At 36.4% G+C, this 19,764-nt stretch overlaps 1 pseudogene; it reads left to right on the top strand.

Annotated features, from left to right (window-relative positions):
• Window positions 1–394: 394 nt before the first annotated feature.
• On the top strand, window positions 395–1,337 carry LOC150006318 (serine/threonine-protein kinase 35 pseudogene; annotated as a pseudogene).
• Window positions 1,338–19,764: the final 18,427 nt, after the last annotated feature.

Genomic DNA, 19,764 nt, shown 5'->3' on the forward strand with positions numbered 1-19,764 from the left:
GTTCCTGGGTAGGACCATATGTTTATGATCCATCTGTTCAAGCAAGAAGGAATGAGGCAGGTGAGATTCTTCTTGCTACAGTAGGACCTAGATAGAAGCAAATGGAAATGTTTTTAATTATCTTTACAGAGCTACAACTCATATTTTGTAATTCACATTAAAATTATATCCACACTGTTATGAAAGCTATAAATAACAAGGGATGCATTTCAAAACAAAAATCTTCTATGAAAAATTTAATATATTTATAGTTTTTCTTGAAACTTTATTCCAGTGGCATTGAGGCCAAAAGCTAGAAGCCTATCTCATGCAGTGGTGGGTTGGGTCCATGCTACAGTGTCCCAGCCTGTTGGCAGAGAGCCAACACAGCAGCTATGGAAGAATTGTGTAGATTATGTGGCAGTGGCAGGATGCTGTGGGCCATGTGGCAGTCAGGAAGATCTGTTGGACTTCAGAGAATGTGGAGCTGCACTAGCGGGATTCCAAGCCCTGACCAGCCTCTTGTGGCACCACCAGAAAGCCATGCCCTTGGAGGAAGGCATCTGCCAGGGCGGCTGGCTAACCCAGAGCATGAACCCTGGTCACAAGAGCTCTCAGCTTTACCTGGTAGAAACCTTGCTCAAAGGAAAAAGGGTTCTAGGCCATGCTGAGCAGCCTTGCTACTCTAGTTTATTGCAGTTCCATGAAGGTGGAGACCTCAATCAGTACATCCTGTTCCATAGCCGTCAACTAAATCTTCATGCTACAGCCCAGGAGCACTACTGCCTTCCTGCGCAGAACCACATCATACACAAGGACTGTCAGAAAGCTTACTCATCAAGGAGTGGTCAGGGACAGTCATCCTTAAGCAGGCAGACTTGGATGAAACAAGGACTGTGGTCTGGGCCTGGCTATCACCACCCCTCATGGCTCTCCCCTTCCCTTTCTATACCTCCAGGAAGGGAGGGCTATCAAAACAACAAAAATGTGAATGCGAATAAAGAGTGGCTGTCCTCAACCTGTGGCTCAGAATTCTACATGGCCCCTGAAATGTGGGAGGGACACTACACAGCTGACATTTTTGCCCTGGGCATTTTCATCCAGGCAATGATAGAAAGAATCTCTTTCATTGACTCTGAGACCAGGAAGGAGCTCCTGGGGACCTGACCGTGAGTTCTGTTGGTGAGACATGGCTAGAAACCCCACAGATGCACTTGAATATCTCCCAGAAATGCGTAACTTCCAGGTCTGAGGGGACCAAGCAGGTTTTGAAGGATATTTTAGGTGCTAATACACAGGACTGACTTGATGCCTTTGAACCTGAAACTAGAATGGACCAGGTCACATGTGTTGCTTAAAATTCAGGAAAAGCATCTTGGGCATGTTTAAGCTAGGTAAGTGTACTTTCTGTTCTGCTACACATTTACTGTAATGGATTCTTCACCTTGTGGAACTGGGGGGAAATCAGAGTTTTAGAGAATTAAGTGCTTGTAATTACCCTGCATCCTCCAAGTCTCAGTGAGGAAATATGTGGGATTAAGTATGAGTTGGAAAGTCTAAAGAAGTCTTCAGAGTGGAGATTGCATTTGAGCTGTCTCCAATTTCTTACAAACATTTTATCTCATCATCAATTAATAAATGCTTACTGCAGCCTGGCTGCATGGTTCAAATGGTTGGAGTGTCCTTCCACATACCTAAAGAGTGCTGATTTGATTCCTGGTCAGGCCACATGTCTGGGGGTAGCTTCCATCCCTGGTCTGGGCACATACAGGAGGCAACTAATCAATGTTTTTCTCTCACATTGATGTCTATCTATCTGTTTGTCTGTCTCTCTCTCTCCTTTCCTCCCTCCCTCCCCCTTCCTCTATCCTATAAAATCAATGTAAATATGTTCTCCAGATAAAATAACAAAATAAATAAATAAATATTTACTGCAGAAAATGGAACAAAAGTGGGGGTTGGTTAGTTCATTTGACTTGAAGAGCAAATTATAAGTTAAAATGATCAGGTATTGTTATCCTCTTTAAATGCAAGATGACATTAAGTGTTTTCCTTAGGTTGTGTAGCATGTAAGGATTACTCTGATTATTAGTGATGAGCACTTTTTCATGTACCTAATATATGTTTTCTTTGGGAAAAAATGCCTATTCCAGTGCTCTTCTCATTTTTAATTGGATTACTTTATCCTCCCCGTATTAGATATATGGTTTGAAAATATTTTCTCCTATTTGGTAGATTGTCTCTTAATTCTGTTGCTTGTTTCTTTTGCAGTGCAGAAAACTTTGAGCCTGATATAGCCCTGTTTGTTTACTTTTATTTTTGTTGCTGCATTTTTGGTGTCATATCCCCCCAAAATATTGCTCATACTAATGTTAATAACTCTTTCTATGTTTTTTCCTGGAATTTTACAGATCCAGATTTTACATTTAAGTCTTTAATCCATGCTGAGTTAATTTTTATAAGTGATTTAAGATTACAGTTTAATTTTTCTACTTGAAATTATCCAATTTTCCCAACATTTTTCCTTTATTAAAGTGACTAGACTTTTCACATTGTATATTCTTGGCTCCTTTGTCAAAAATTATTTGAATACATATATATGTATATATATATAGTCTGTCCGTACCTGGCTGGTTTGGCTCAGTGGATTGAGAGTCGGCCTGCGAGCTAAGTGTCGCTGGTTCGATCTTCCAGTCAGGGCACATCAGAGAAGGAAAACTCTGATTCCAAAAAACCTCCGCTGCCTTGTGGCATACCTCTTCAGGGGAAAGGCTAAGGGAGTAAACCCCGACAGAAAATCTGGAGCCAGAGTCCCTAAGGCGGTTTGACGTTGTAGTCAACACCGGCAACTCCTGCGGCGCACCTGAAGCCAAGCTGTATTGACTCCGTCTTTCCCTTGGACCCTTCAGCTGCGAAGAGAGGGGGGGTGTGCTGCATGGGCAACAGCAGACCCTCCATATCACCCTGCCCAGGCTCTGTAGCTTCAGCTTCACTGGAGAGGACACTCCAGCGTCATCGCAAGATGTCGATTCAACACGGGAGGAGACAGATACCGTGTCACTCCCGAGTCAGACTGCACAGCCATTCTCAGCGGTGTAGATAGACTCTTAAGAAGCTACACCATCGTCTCTCGAGACGGACGGCTGCCGACGATAGTCTGTCCAGAAAAAGTCCAGCTCTTGTTAATATAATGAGAACATTTTGCATGACATTGATGTAAACTGGAGGCCAAGAAGAGTGGACTGGAATGCCCATGGATAAACAATAATGACTTCACTGTACTAGTCAATGAGGGTGGTAGATGTTGTTGAATGAGCATGTGTACTGTGTGGCCATTGCATTCGAAATGGGCAAGTAGAGCAATAAATCTGCATCGAATTTTGCATTAAGCTTGAACCTTCCTCCACAGAAACTATTTGGATGATTCAGAAGGCCAGAGTTATGGGCAACTGGTGATTGGCAGCTTCATCGTGACAATGCACCTGTTCATGCATCACAGTTCATGAAGAGTTTTTTTGCAAAACAGCAAATCACCCAGATGACTTAGTCTCCCAAAAATCCAGATTTGGCGCCTTATGACTTCTGGCTTTCCTGAAACTAAAACCACCTTTGAAAGGGAAGAGATTTCAGACCATTGCTGAGATTCAGGAAAATATGATGGGACAGCTGATGGCAATTGGGAGAATTGTGTGAGGCCCAGAGGTGCCTACTTTGAAGGGGATCAAGGTGTCAAATTCCTATGTACAATGTTTTTGTATCCTGTATCTTCTTCAATAAATGTCTCTATTTTGCAAATTACATGGTTGCATACATTCTGGACTAATCTTGAATTATGGATGGGTTTATTTCTGAGATCTCAATTTCTGTTCTACTGGTCTTTGTGTTTGTTTTTATGCCAGTACCATACTGTTTTGATTACAGTACTCTAGGTCTGCATGTGTGGGCCTGGCATCTGGGTCCATGAGGTGGTCCCAGTGTAGGGGCAAACTGAGAGTCTGGGTTCTTGAAAGCCAGCATGGAGCTTGAGACTGTTGACAACAGCTTTACACTAGGGCCATCTTGGTCCATGAGGTGGGGTCAGTCTAGGGGCAGGCTGAGAATCTGGGCTCTTAAAGGCCAGCCTGGAGCTTGATACCATTGACAACAGCTTGACACTGGGTCAGACCTGGAATCTGTAGCCACGGGAGCCGGTGTGGAGGCTGGGTCTACAGGGGCCATCATGGCTACTGAGACAGGGTAGAAGCCTGGGTCCACAGATGCTGATCGGTTCCAAGGCAGACTGGAAGCCTGAGATCATGGGAACTGACCTGAACGTGTGGCCATGGGGGTCTTCCTGGTGGTAAGGTGGACCGGAGGCTTATCATCACAGGAGCTGGTGGTGCTGGTGCAACCCTGAGGCTGAGATTTGTGATGAAGATGAATGGAACATGTCACATTCCATGAAAGGATGACTAGGTTTGTTTCTGGGAGGAGATGAGTGGTACTAAAAATCCCTGTATTGCCATCTTTTTAACCCCAAAAACTTTTTTTCCCAACCAAGTCATGAACTCATTCACATTGTCCTTAAACCTTCATGTTTTCTTTTATGCTTGGAGCATCTTAGATACTTAGATATACATTTTAACATTTATGGCTCTCCCCAAGGTGCAATGTCTATAGAGCCAAAAATACTCTGTTAAATTGTTTGTAATATCAGTTAAGAAAAGGTTAAGTTATAATATTCAACCACAACAGGGATTTCATATTATCACTACTTGACCTATCTAAAAGATACAAGTATGGTGGTGTAGGGATAATAAAGGGCCAATGGGAAATAAATACTAGAGCATCTTGGTTTGATATGAGGGAAACAAATGTGCAGTCGGAATTCTAAAATAGCTACAGACCAATGAAAGCTATCCTTAATAATTTACACTACCAGCCTATACTTACTTTAAGATAAAATTTAACCATGTAACTGCTGTTTTTAAGAGCATATAAATTAATTAAGTCCTATATCTTTTAACAAGTTATAGCATGCATCCCTTTTTCTGACTCTTTAACACATTTTTCAGACTTCCATGGTGCTATGTCCATACTCATCTGTTTTATAATTGTATAAACCTTGACATTTTCTTTTTCCAAAATGGAGAGTAACAAGTGTTCAGTCTGTTGTAAGTGAAAATCTTTCCAGTCTTTATCATAATAACCTAATTCCAGCATTCTTCATTCTTAATGCTCTTATTATAGTCTTGCATACAAGTAGAGCCTGGCAATGGCAGATTCAATGACAAGTCTCCTCAGTAACCTTCTTGTCTTGAATAACAAAATAAAAATTGTAAATTAAATTTATACCATATCATGAAGTTAAAAAATTACTAAACTTGTACTGAATTCTGAGGCTCTGGAATGGACCTCTTTTTTCCCTGCCTGAAATTCATTAGAATTCTGATAAAATTAGTTACAATTCAGATTAAGTATTAAATTAACCATGGCTCTGTGTTTCCCAAGATAGTTTTTTCTGGGTTTTTTTTTTTTTTTAAAGAAACGGTGCTACTTTGTATTTTGCATCCAGATGGCAATGGGGCAATGCAAAATGAGGAGAACTTGTCTCATAATCTCAGAATATTCCCAAATGTTTGTTTTGAGTACTAAGAAAAAAGATTGTAAGGCTGAACATGTGGTGGAAAAGGCACAGGCATTTTTCTAAATTGATTCCACCTGCATAAGACAAATTTGTTTGCCACATGACTTTTAAAACCATTCAATGCTTTTATGAAGCAAATATTTTTATTATAAAAAAAAAGTTTACTTATCATGCTGTGACCCTGAGTGTATAATCTCCTCCAATTCTTCCTCTCCTGGATTTGGGTGTCAAGAAATCATACAGGCATGATACAATATATTAGTTAAAAAAATAATTTTTAAAAGCCGTAAATAAATAAAGGTCTTTATTGCCTCTTGGTTTGAATAATTCCACACCTATATATCTTTTAGTAATGTACCAAAAAGCCAATATCCTGCAAAAGAATTGATCAAATTGTCAAAATTCATGGACTTTATTAGATTAGCATAATGGTCATTTTTAGGTCCTGCATTTCACTCTAAGAATAACATACTTCAAATGAAGGCTGCTCTGATAAGTATAAGTCTCATAAAGCAGATTGTGATTCAACATACAGCTTGGAACCTAGCACAGCTCTATCTAAATCAGCTATATTCCATTGGGCCCACAGACACATGTATGAAAGGATTATTATTGTACATCACTAAATTTTGTGGAATTTTTATTATACAGCATTATTGTGAAAATAAGTAATGTGATTGATCATATGTGTATATTTTTAACAGCTTTTCTCTGACCGATTATAGTAGTGATTATAAGCACTGACTGTAAGTCAAACAACCTATGTTTAAATTCTTGCTCCTCTGCCCATTATTCCCTATGGGACTTTAGAGTTTAATCTGCATACGACTTGAAGTTCCAACTAAAAATTATCATAGTGGTATCTACCAGTGAAGTTTTTATGATTATTAAGTGTGACAATGTATGTCAATTGTGAACAAAATATCTGAATCATAGGACACAGTATACAGTAATCATTATTATCATTTTTATTACTTATGGTCAGTGCTTAAACATATGGAGTTAAAATATGTTTATTTTAATACAGCACCACAGTGGCTGCCAAATGCTCTGAACTCCGTTACCTGTCTCCTGAGTGAGCCATTTGTGTGCATGTGTATAATGTAAACAAGTAGCTACTTCAACTGCAAGAATAAGAACCAGGAGAGATTAATAGTAGTTAAAAGACCACTTCTAGCAAGTTCAGTTTATTTACATAGCAGCAAACATGCCAGCAAGGCTAGTTTTGCTACCATGAACTCTGGACTCCAAGGCCCTTCATGAAAGCAATAAGTGACACTACCATATCTCAGGCCGAAATAATGAGTTGGAAGTGTATTCAAAATATGTATTTTCTGACCAGAAGAGGAAGGTCAATATTTAAATATTCTTCTCTTGGTATCCTTTAAAAAAATTGACTGGATAATTTATGATGTTTTGTTTAGTCTTATAGGTTCCTATGTTAAATTCTTAAAGGAGTTTAAAGAGAAAGCAAATAGAATTTCACGTTAAATAGATGTTGAAAATTAATCAAATCCTAGTTTCAAATACTATTTGATTTCCTTATTGCTAAAACTCTTTCTAATATTTTATTAAATCATCATTGTGATAGAACACCAAGTAGAAAAGGGTAGGGATGATGGCTAGGTAACTGCCAGGTATTAGGTGTATAAAACATAGTAAACAAAACTTGTAAGCATATGAGGATCAAAGGGAGTGAATGTGGTGCAATGATAACATGTCTAAGCAACAAGAATTTGTATTCTCCTTTTGTACACTTTATCCTTCAAGCCATACAAGCAAAATCATACATAAGTTGATTCTAAGATTATCAATTTATGCATGAGACTGTATAGGCAGTTCTTCAAAAAAACTTAATTGATAAAGAAAGTTTGTTTTGCAATATAAAGAAGTAAAAATACAACACCGGACTTCCGGCCAAGATGGAGGCCTAGACAGACATGCTGGGTCTCCCTCCACAACTAAGAAGGAATACAACTATCTCAAAACTAGAGACAACCAGAAGTTCCAGAAAATCAAGCTGCATGGAAGTTCAACAACAAAGATATAAAGAAGAAATACTCATCCAGACAGGTAGGAGGGGCAGATCTGGGACAGAGAGGACATGGTGTGCTGGCAGCAACAGCGTCAGTGGCAGGATGGTGGAAAGCACAGTTACATGTTTTAAAAAGTCAGGAGGGACACCTGGGGAGCGTTTCCAGCTCCTCACCAAACCCTGCAGATCATGGTCCAAGCGCCAGGGAAAATTAAGCCTCATTGCTTCTGATTATGCAAACCAGTGAATGTTAGGACAAAGGAAGAAACTGCCAGTGTCTCAGCAGAGTCCGCTTGTTTAAAGGGCTGCCATGGTCCTAGAACTTCCGCAGACCTACCCACTCTGGGAATGAAAGGCAGGACAAAGGCTAGAGAGGCACCAGTCCCATACAGAAGTTGGAGAAGTGCCTGAAAAAGGGGCAAGTTTTGAACAAGTGGCATTGTTCCCTCTCTGACCCCTCCCACACATACAGCACCATAACGAGGTGAAATGAGTTGCCCTGTACTGATGAATACCTAAGGCTCCGCTCCCTATAACATAAGAGGTGCAACAGCCCTTGCCCAAATCACAGAGACAAACACAGAAAGATGAGGAGACAGAGAAGTATGACCCAGAAGCAGGGGCAGATCAAGGTCCCAGTGGCACAACTAAGCAACGAGCAGACAGCATGCCTAAGGGATGAGGAGAGAGCTAACAGAAGCACAATTTAAGGCACTGGTGATTAGAATGCTCACAACTCTAACAACAAAGATTAAACAGGATGGGAAAAGAATGAAGGCTATCCTGGCTGAAATGAAGAAAAATCCATATGAAACAATTGGTGAAGGAAAGGAAACCAGGGTTCAAATCAACAAATTGGAACATAATGAACCAGTACAGATGGAGGAAATGAGAATTTTAAAAAATGAGGAGAGGCTTAGAAACCTCTGGGATAGCTATAAATGTGCCAACATCGAAATCATAGGGTTGCCAGAAGGTGAAGAGGGAGAGCAAGAAATTGAAAAATTATGTGAAAAAATAATGAAGGAAAACTTCCCTAATTTGGGGAAGGAAATGGACATATGGGTCCAGGAAGCACAGAGAATCCCAAACAAACTAGACCCAGGGAGGACCACAGCTAGACACATCATAATCCAAATGCCAAAGGTTAAGGATAAAGAGAGAATCTTAAAAGCAGCCAGAGAGAAGAGGAGAATTACTTACAAAGGAGTACCTATTAGACTGTCAGCTTATTTCTCAAAAGAAACTTTGCAGGCAAGAAGGGACTGGCAGAAAATGTTCAAAGTGATGAAAAGCAAGGCCCTACAACCAAGATTACTCTATCCAGCAGAGGTATCATTCAGAATGGAAAGACAGATAAAGTGCTTCCCAGACAAAGTAAAGCTGACGGAGTTCATCATCACCAAACCATTATTATATGAAATGTTAAGGGGACTTATTTAAGAAAAAGGATATCAAAGCTATGAACATTAAAATGAAAACAGTATCACAACTATCAACAACAGAAGTTAGGGAATGTAACAAAGGCAAACTAAGCAGACAACTAGAGTGGGAACAGAATCAGAGGTATGGGTAGCATGTGGGAGGAGGGCAGCTGGGAGGGGAAAGGGTGAAATGGAGGAAAATGGTTCTGGAATTAATAAGCATAGTAGGAGGGTGGGGAATAGACAGGGGATGTTGAGAAGAGCTTTATGCATAACTGTGGACATGGACTAAGTGTGGGGGACTGCTGGAGGGAGGGGTGTTGCTGGGTGGAGGGGAGCAAAGGGAAAAGTAATTGGGACAACTGTTACAGCATAATTAATAAAACATACAAAAAAAGGAACATGACTGACACCAATTAAAATGTACACTAAAAACTCTGCTGTGAAAACTGTAGACATTGGTAAAAATGAAATGTAGTTGCTTTTCTACCTAATTCTATAGACTGTATTTGAAAAATATATATAAAATCCTAAATTAAAAAATGTAAAAATCCCATCAATTGTAATTAATAAATTAATTTATTCTAAAAAGAATTCTTTTAAGTTTTTTATAGTTTTTTGTTTTAAAGAGCACATTTAAGTTTGCTAAATCTTTTGCAGAAAGAACCAGGTTGCCTATGTTGGTTCTACTCTCCTTTCTTCCAACACAGCTTCTCCAATATTATTAACATATTGTAATAATGTTATACATTGTAGCAATCAATGACCAAATATTGATATATTATCATTAACTAAAGTAATTAATTTACATTTAGGGTTTTGACAAATGTATAATGTTATTTGTCCACTTTTACAGCATAATACAAAATAGTTTCATGCCCTAAAAATGTCCTTTGCTTCATATATCCATCCCAATTCCCTTTGCTCTGAACTCCTGGAAACCAGTGAATTTCAGTGTATCTACAATTCTGCCTTTTCCAGTATGTCATATAGTTGGAATCATACAGCATATCACTTTCCAGATTGGCTTCCTTTACTTAACATTTAAATTTCCTCCATGTTTTTTTTTAAGCTTTACAGTTCATTTCTTTCAAGTTTTTACAATTATGAATAAAACTGCTATAAACATTCATCTGTAGATTTTTATGTGGACATAAGTTTTTATCTTATTTGGGCAAATACCTAAGAGTGTGATTTCTGGATCATATTATGAACCAATATTTTCTTTTTTTAAGAAATTTCCAAACTGTCTTCTAAAGTTGATATACCATTTGGAATGAACACCAGTAGTGAATGAAAGTTCCTGTTTCTCCACATCATCGTCAACATTTGGTGTTGTCAGTATTTTTTATTTTAACCATCTAATAGGTGTGTAGTGGTGTCTCAATGATGTTTTACATATTAACCTTGTATCCTGCAACTGTTCTATAATTGCTTATTAGTTCTGAGAGGTTTTTTTTTCCCAATTTTATGGGATTTTCTACATAAACAATCATATCATTTGGGAACAAAGACAGTTATTTCTTCTTTCCCAGTCTGTATTTATTTTATTTCCTTTTCTTGTCTTATCGAAATAGTAAGGTTCTCTGGTATGATGTTGAAATGAAAGGGTGAGGGAGGACATTCTTACCTTGCTCTTGATGATAGGGAAAAAACAAGTAGTTTCTTACCATTAATTATGATGTTAGCTCTAGGTGTTTTTGCAGATATTATTTATCAAGTTGGGGAAGTTTCATCCATTCTTGGTTTACTGAAAGTTTACAACATGAGTCAATATTGAACTTGTCAAATGTTGGTTTCTGCACATTGATATGACCATATGATTTTTCTCATTTAGCCTATTAATATGATGAGTTACAGAATTGATTTTCAAGTGTTAAACCAGCCTTGCATACTTGGAATATTCCCACTTGAACATGATGTATATATTTTTTAATATACATTGTTGGATTTATTGCTAATAGTTATTGAAGATGTTTACATCCATGTTTATGTGAGATATTGTTCTATAATTTTTCTCCATGGTAATGTCTTAGTTTGAATTTGATATTAGATTAATAAAACATTTTATATAGTATTCTCTCTACTTTGATTTTCTGGATGAGATTCTAGAGAATCGGTATTTTTCTTTTAGTTCTTGATAAAATTCACAGTGAACCAAACTGGGCCTGGTTCTTTCTGTTTTTGGAAGATTATTACTTGTTGCTCAATTTCTCTAATACATATAAGCCTATTTGAATAATCTCTTTCTCCTAGTGTCATTTTTGGTTGATCATATCTTTCAAGAATTTGGTCTATTTCATCTAAGTTTTCAAGGTTAGAGGCAGAAAGCTGCTCAAAATATTCCTTTATTGTCATTTTAATGACCATGAAACCATTTGTGCTGATCCCAATTTCATTTCTTTTTTTTAATGTTTTATTGATTATACTGTTATAGTTGTCCCAATTTCCCTTCCCTCTGCCCCCCTCCACACAGTGACCCCCCTCCCTCCAGTTATCCCCGCCCTCTTTAGTCCATGTCCATTGGTTGTGCATATAGTTCTTCTCAACCTCTTCCTGTCTCCTCCATTTCCTCCTACTATGCTTCTTAATTCCGGTATCATCTCCCTCTCTTACCTCCTCACCCCTCCCTGCTGACCTCCCCCAATATGTTCCCAATACCTATAGTTCTTTTTCTATTCTCGTTGCCTATTTAGTTTGCCTTTGTTTCAATTCCCTAGCTTCTGTTGTTGGTTCTTGTGTTGCAGTTTTCATTTTAGTGTTTCATAGTTTTGATCCTCCTTTTTCTAAACCAGTCCCTTTAACATCTCATATAATAGTGGTTTGGATCTAATGAACTCTTTCAGTTTTATTTTGTCCTGGAAGCACTTTCTCTGCCCTTCTATTCTGAATGACAATTTCACTGGATAGAGTATTCATGGCTTTAGGTTTTGGATTTTCATTACTTTGAATATTTCTTGCCAGTCCCTCCTTGCCTGCAGGGTCTCCCTTGAGAAATTAGCTGATAGTCTAATTGGGACCCCTTTGTACATGATTCTTCTCTTCTCTCTTGCTGCTTTTAAGATTCTCTCTTTATATTTAACTTTTGACATTTTGATTATAATGTGACTTGGAGTGGTTCTCCCTGGGTCCAGTTTTTCTGGAACTCTCTGTGCTTCCTGGACCTGTAAGTCTATTTCCTTCCCCAAGTTTGGGAAGTTCTGCTTTATTATATTTTCACTTAATTTTTCAATTTCTAGTTCTTCTTCTTCGCCCTCTGGCAATCCTATTATTCTTATATTGGGTCTCTTACAGCTTTTACAGAGGTTTTTTATCCTCTCCTCATTTTCCTTGCTTCCTGTTTCTTCTCTCCACACTGGTTGATTGTTTGTTCCTTCTCTATGTTCCAGTTTGTTGACTTGAACTCTGGATTTTATTTCCTCACCATCTGTCTCATAGGAGGTTTTGTTCTTTTCAGTATAAGTATTTTTCAATCCTTTCTCGTCTTTTACAAATCTTTTGTTAATTCTGTAAGCCACCTGATAACAATGGCCCTGAACTGAGCCTCTAACAGGTTTCTTATTTGTTCGTCTGTCAGATTCTTCATCTGTTGCCTAGTGAGCTGCACCACCGGGATTTCTATAGTTGTCTGCCTCATTTTGACCGATGCATTTTGCTTTCTTGGGCCGCCTATAGGGGGTAGTGCCTGTGTACTCGTCATAACCCAGTGACCGGCGGCAATCCACAACCCATTTCCCGGTGCTGTGGCACTTTGTGGTCACTACCCAGCAACCAGTGGCAATCTGCAACCTATTTCACGGCGCTGTGGCACTTTGTGTGTGGGCGGGTGTCCAAGATGGATTTCTGCCGCTACTCTCCACTAGACTCACGTCTGTCCTCTTGCCCTCTGGGCCTCACCGTCCAGGGCAATGTGGTGGCTGCTTTTCCCAGCGTTGGGGTCAGTAGCTGCTGTGGCTTGACTGCAGCCAGGACTATTCTTCCTCCTGCTGTCCCTGGAGCTATCGCAAACAGCACCACCCACTTTCGCTCTTACCTGCCCCATGAGCACCCCTGGTTTATAACTTCATACGTTGGGCTTCTGTGTAGTTTTATTTTCTGGAATTGCTAGTTATATTTTGTTTTGAGGTAGTTGTATTCCTCTCTAGTTGTAGAGGGAGACTTAGCGTGTCCGTCTAAGCCTCCATCTTGACCGGAAGTCCCCAATTTAATTTCTGATGTTAATAATTTGGTCTTTTGTCTTTATTTTTTTCCTGTTTAACTTGGCTATAAATTTTATCAAACTTATCTCTCTTTTCTAGGGCCAGCTTTTAATTTTTTTGATTTTTCAATATTAATTTCTGTTTGCAATTTAATTTCTATTCTGATTTTTATTATTTCTTTATTCAATTTGTTCTACGTTTTCCTTTTTCTTAGTGTTAAAGCTGAGATAATTAATTTTAGATTTTCATCTTTTTTATATATGTATTTAATATTGTATTATTTCAAAATGTTTTTTAATATACAAATACCCAAATATTTTGAGATTCTCTAGCTTCTTTCTGCTATAGATGTCTAGTTTAATTCTATTGTTATCTAAGAATATACTTTATATAATTTGTTTTAAATTTGCTAAGGTGTGTTTTATGATTCAGTACAGTATTTTGAGGACTGTTTCATGTGAGCTTTCAATGTTATTGGATGAAGTATTTTATAAATATCAATTAGATTCAATTGAATGTTGGTGCTGTTCCATTCAAATATGTAGTTACTAATTTTCTTTCTATAGGATCTCTGTTATTCTTATTAGGGCTTAAAATTTCCAACTATAGTAGTAGATTTGTTTATATCTCCTTTTAGTTCTATCATTGCCTTTCTCACTTATTTTGAGTTATAATTATTGGGTATATACACATTAAGAATCATATGCTTACTTGAAAAATGGATTCCTTTATCTCTATGTGATGCCTTCTTTATATCTGAATTTTTTCTTGCACTGAAATCTGCTTTGTCCAATACTAATATAACTACTCTAGCTTGCTTTTGGTTAGTATTAATATAAGATATCCTCCATCTCTTTACTTTTAACCTATCTGTGTTTATAATTAAACTGTGTTTTCTGTTGACAGCATACATTCTTTTTGTAATCCAACCTGATACTCTCTGTATGTTAAGACCACTTATATTTAAAATAGCTTAATTATTGATAAAGTTGCTTTAATATTTACCCTACTTGTCATTATTTTCTATTTGTTGTCCTTTGTTTCTTTTTTGTCCCCATTTTTTTGCATTTTGTTTTTAATTGTATATTTTATAGGATTCAAGATTCAATTTCATCATCTCTCTTAGCATATCAATTATACATACAAATAAATTTTAGTGGAAGCCATAGAGTTTGCAATATACATTTACAACTAATTGAAGTCTGTTTTAAATAACACTATACCACTTTATTATTAGTTCAGCTACTTTATTCCAAATTCCTCTCTCTCATCCATTATAACATTGTTGTCATACATTTCACTTAACCATAAGCTATGATTATTCAAAGTATTGTTGCTATTGTTTTGAACAAATTGCTATCTATTAGAAAATTTAAGAATAAGAAAAATATAAAGTCTCTCCCCATTTTCCTTGTTAATTCAGCTTGTTCATTAGATTCCACATGTGAGTGAAATCATATGGCATTTGTCTTTCTCTGACTGGCTTATTTCACTTAGCATAATGTTCTCTAGATCCATCCTGAAGAGCAGAATAACAGCTAAGTGGGGTAGGGTGGTTAGGGGGTGGAGGTATTGAGCAAAAATGAAAAAGAACTCATGGACATGGACAATAGTGTAGTGATTGCTGGGAGGAGCAGGGTATAGGGGATTAAATGGTAATAGAAAAAAATACAATAAAGATTAAGTCAAAGAAAATGTAATAGAAAAATATTTTATTTACCTTTATTTATTCCTTCTCATGTGGCTTTTTTTTCTTTATGTATGTCTGAATTTCTGAGACTGTTTTTCTTCTCTCTGAAAATCTTTTAACATTTCTTACAAGTTAGGTCTACTGGCAACAAATTTTCTCAAATTTTGTTTGTATGAGAAAGTATTTGTTTCTTTTTCACTTTTGAAGGATAATTTTTGCTGAATTGAAAATTCTACCTTTGTTTGTTTATTTTGTAATGGCTGAAGAGAAGACTGATGTATTTCTTATGCTTCTTACTCCATAGGTTAGGTATATCATCCCCCTTCCCCACCAGCTTCTTTAAAGAGTTTCTCTTTGTCTCTGATGTTCTGAAGTTTGAGTTTGAAATGCCTAGGTGAAGGGTGTGTTTTTGTTGTTGTTGTTTGTTTTGGCATTTCTTTTTGGTATTTTCCTGCTTGGTGTTGAGTTGCTGGATTTGTATCTGATAACAATGTTATAAAGCTCTCAGAAACTCTTACTTTAAACATTTCTTCTGTTTCTTTCTTTTTCTTCTTCTGTTATTAAATTATGTATATGTTGCACCTTTTCTTGAACTATCCAGAGTTCTTAGATATTAAATTTCATCTTCTTCCTTCTTTTTTCCTTTGGAATTTTGCTTTGAGAATTATTTGTTGCTATATCCTTAAGCTTACTGATTTTTCCCACACCTGTTTACAATCTACTGATGAGCCCGTTAAAAGCCATTTTTTTAATTTCTGTTACAACATTTTGGACTTTCAGTATTTTCTTATGATATTCTCTTAGAGTTTCCATCTCTCTACTTACATTAGTCATCTTATACCTCATTCAGTTTTTCTATTAGAATCTTTAGCATATTAATCATAGATATTTTAAGTTTTTGTTTTGATATTTTAAAAATCTATGTCATATCTAGCTCTAGTTCTGATGTATACACTGTATCTGAAGACTATATTTTTGCACTGAAACACAACTAGTTAATTTTAGTTGAAAGACAGACATGATATATATCAAGTAAAAGGAAACAAGAAGAATAGGTCTTTATTTTGTGGTTTTATGTTTATATGACTGGTAGTAAGGCTATATTATTGTTTGCTGTAGCTGTAGGTGTCAGAGCTAAAATTTCCACTGGTGACCTAGTGTTTATTTCCTGTGCTATCTTTATGTTTCCCTAGAGAATTCTTAAATAGGGTCTGAGTCTTGAAATTATTTTCAGTTGTAATCTCCTGTTATTACATAGGGGTCTTGTTTTTACAATAGTTAGATGTGGTGGGAGAAGAAGTATTCTGTAATCCTATGATTGAATCTCAGTATTTTAACTAGTCTCTTCACCTGTGCTGTGACTAAGTGCCTTTCAACTTTCTAGTTTATCCCTCTGCTCACTGGAAAACTAGAAGGTGCTGCAGGTAGATATTTTCCTTCCTCTACATTGATTTAGCTCTACAAAATAGACTCTCTTAAGGGCAAAAAGTTTTGTTAAGGAGTACAGAAAGCAGGAGGCTTATTTCATAGCAGCTATTTTTTCCCTCTTCTTGCTGAAAGTAGAAAGGAATTATTTTCCAATATTTACTATAAGAATCTGCTGAAGCACCTGGAGATTAAACTCATGAAAGTGTGCAGATGCCACCAAGGTCGGGCATCCAGGAGTTTTTTCCTTTCAAGGTGGTCCATACACAGTGTCCAGCAGTTAGTCAACTACCTTTTAAGTATTCTTACTTTATTTTGGCTCCGGCGGTGGTTTCTGCTTAATATGTGACTCTTCATATTTGCCTGTCTCTCCAGGTTTCAGTCATTTGTCCTGAGACCCAGTTTCTCTGTTAGATCTAAGAAAGGTTGTTAATTTTCAGTTTTCAGCTTTGTTGTTATCATTGTGAAAATGGAAGTGATGGCTTCCAAGCTCTTTATATGTTAGATAGGAAACATAAAATCCTATTTTTTTTCTTTTGTAATATAACAGAAAAACTCTCACTCAAAAAAAAAAAAAGCAATTGAAAATAATGTGGAGCAATATTTTAGAATTAAAAAAAAAACCCTCTAAACCTGTAAGTCTAAGCCTAGCAAACATATTTCTAAAAAAGAAGGCAAAATAAAACATTTTCAGACATACAAAAGCTAGAAATATATATCACCAGCAAATTCACACTTCAAAACATATTAGTCATTCAGGCAAAGAGAAATCATTACAAGGTAGAAAAAAATGGAACAAAATATACCAGGAATAAAGGTAACTACATGAATATTTGTATATTACTTTTCTTTTGGGGTAAGTACTTTTTGTGGACCCTGAGAAAGAAAAAAGGCGCAGCCATTTCTACACAGGGGCTTCTTACTAAAAGTGCACTTCAAAGAAAACTTTACCCCTGCACTGAACTGCCTGCCTGCACTGTGTTTCTGGCATCTGACCAAGCTTTTTAAAAGGAGTTACAACAAGAGCAGCTCTATTCTGATCCACCAGGACAGTAACTTTTGGACCAATCAAACTGTGAGGATTTGGAGTCCTCATTTGCATAAAGATAGACCAGTCAAGTACCGGGAGATGGGAACTGTTGGCTATATAAAGCTGGCTCCCCTCCGGCTTTGAGAGAACACTTGCACTTTCCATGGGTGTTTTCTAGCTGAACTGAAGCACTGAAAATGTCTCTCTGGAGCAGAGAAGAATAGACTAGTGCAGGCTAGAGCAGAACAGCACAGAATGGACCAGACCAGAGCATAGCACAGCAGACCAGGGCTATGCAAAGCAGATCAGCACAGAGCAGAACAGAGCAGAGCAGTCTAGCTGCTGAGGGCTCTGGCCCCAGGGCTGCTTCAGAGCCATGCTATATCACAATTGAGCTATTCCATACCTATGCTATATCACAGTTGAGCTGTTTTGAACTGAATAAAGTTTCCTTCTTTGCCATAACCCAAACTGGGGACTCCTGGTGGCATTGAATTGATGCCAATGACCATCACTTGGCACATTAATGTATAACTGACTATTTTTTTAATTACAATGAATGAGTTTATAACACATATATAAATAAAAATTATGTCAACAATAGCATAAACAACAAAATACAGACTAGAACGTGGGGCATGGAAGTGCATTATTGTATGGCTATCAACAATATATTGAATTTATACCATGTTACTTGGAGGTCAACATCATTAAGATAAAGATGTATATTATAAACTCCAAAGCAACTCCTTAAGTAGAAACACAATAAGTTGTAGTTGATAGGTTAACATAAATATAAAACAAAATAATAACATAGTCAATGCAAAAGAATGCACAAAAAAGGAAAAACAAATAGAGACTGACAAAAAGAAAACAAATAGTTAAATCATAGATTCCCACTGACATTATCATATTAAATATAATTAAAAGTTAGAGATTTTCTGATTGGTTGAAGAAGCAAGACCAAGTTAATACTGCTTACATTGGAATGTAGTTTTAATATAGAGACACAAGTAAAAAAATAAAATAATGGGAAATAATACATCTTAACATTAATAAAAAGAAATTTTGAGTGCCTATATTAATATAATACAAAATAAATTCTGGAGTAAAGGATATAATTTGAGTTGAAGAAAGTCTTAGAGTGCTAAATGTGTGGGGTTATAAAGAAATCATACCAATCCTGAACATTTATGCAAAAATAACAGTTTCAAATACATGAAACTAAACCTTAAAGAACTGAAAGGAGAAATAGAAAAACAAATTTTATCACCTTTATAGGTGTATTATTAAAACAGAAATTTTAGACTTAAACTACTTACTGTATCACATGCTCAGACTGATTGAGGGACTATCACTATGTTTGCTCACTCACAAAACTAAACATATTTTAAAATTTATTCTGATTGTATATGTAGCTTGTAATTTAGTTATACTAAATAAAAGCATTTATATTTAAAAGACTGCCTTATAAAATTTTAATGTCCATCTTGAAAAATTGATAGAACAAGTAGAAAATTAGTAAGACTATAAAAGACCTGAATTAAAATTTCAATTAATTTTACCTAATTGAAATTTATAAAATACTTTGCACAACAACTGTAGAATTCATAATAAATATTTTCAACTCCATTTGGGACATTTACGAAGAGAACATATCCTGAAACATAACAAAATTTCAGTACATTTTAAAGGTCTTAATTTATATACAGTATGTTTTCTAACCACAGTGGAATTAAATAAGAAATATTAATAAAATATATCTGAAGAATTATCATATATTTTTAAACTAAATGACACACTTGTACATAAGCTGTGGTTTAAAGAAGAATTTACAAAGGAAAACAAAAATAAAAATACAACACATCAAAGCTGTGGGACTCCACTAAAGCAGTATTTAGTTGGAAATTTATAATCTGACAAAATAAGAGAAAAGTATTAAATCAATTATCTTAAATCAATGAACTTGAAAAACATAAACAGAATAAAGCAAAAACATAAATAAAAGCCAAACCCAATTAAATTGAACCCAGAGAAACACTAAAAAAAAAAGAAAAGAAACCGAAAGCTGGTTGTCTGAGATGATCAAGAAAGTTGAGAAGTTTCTTTCACACTGACCAGTAAAAAATGAGTGAAGACACAAATTAATAACATGGGATTGTATAGAAAAATCACTATAGGAGAAACAAGATGGCAGAGGAGTAAGCAGAAGCTACATTAACCTCCTCCCAGAACTAGTCTGGATTTACAACTTAATTTTAGAGAAATCATCTGGAATAACCAACTGAACACTAGCTGGAGAGAAGTCTTATAACCACAGAGAGACAGAAAAGGCCACTACATCACAACATGACCA

This window comes from Furipterus horrens, unplaced genomic scaffold (assembly GCF_987537825.1).
Source record: "Furipterus horrens unplaced genomic scaffold, mFurHor1.1.pri manual_scaffold_6, whole genome shotgun sequence".
In the NCBI taxonomy this organism is placed as follows: Eukaryota; Metazoa; Chordata; class Mammalia; order Chiroptera; family Furipteridae; genus Furipterus; species Furipterus horrens.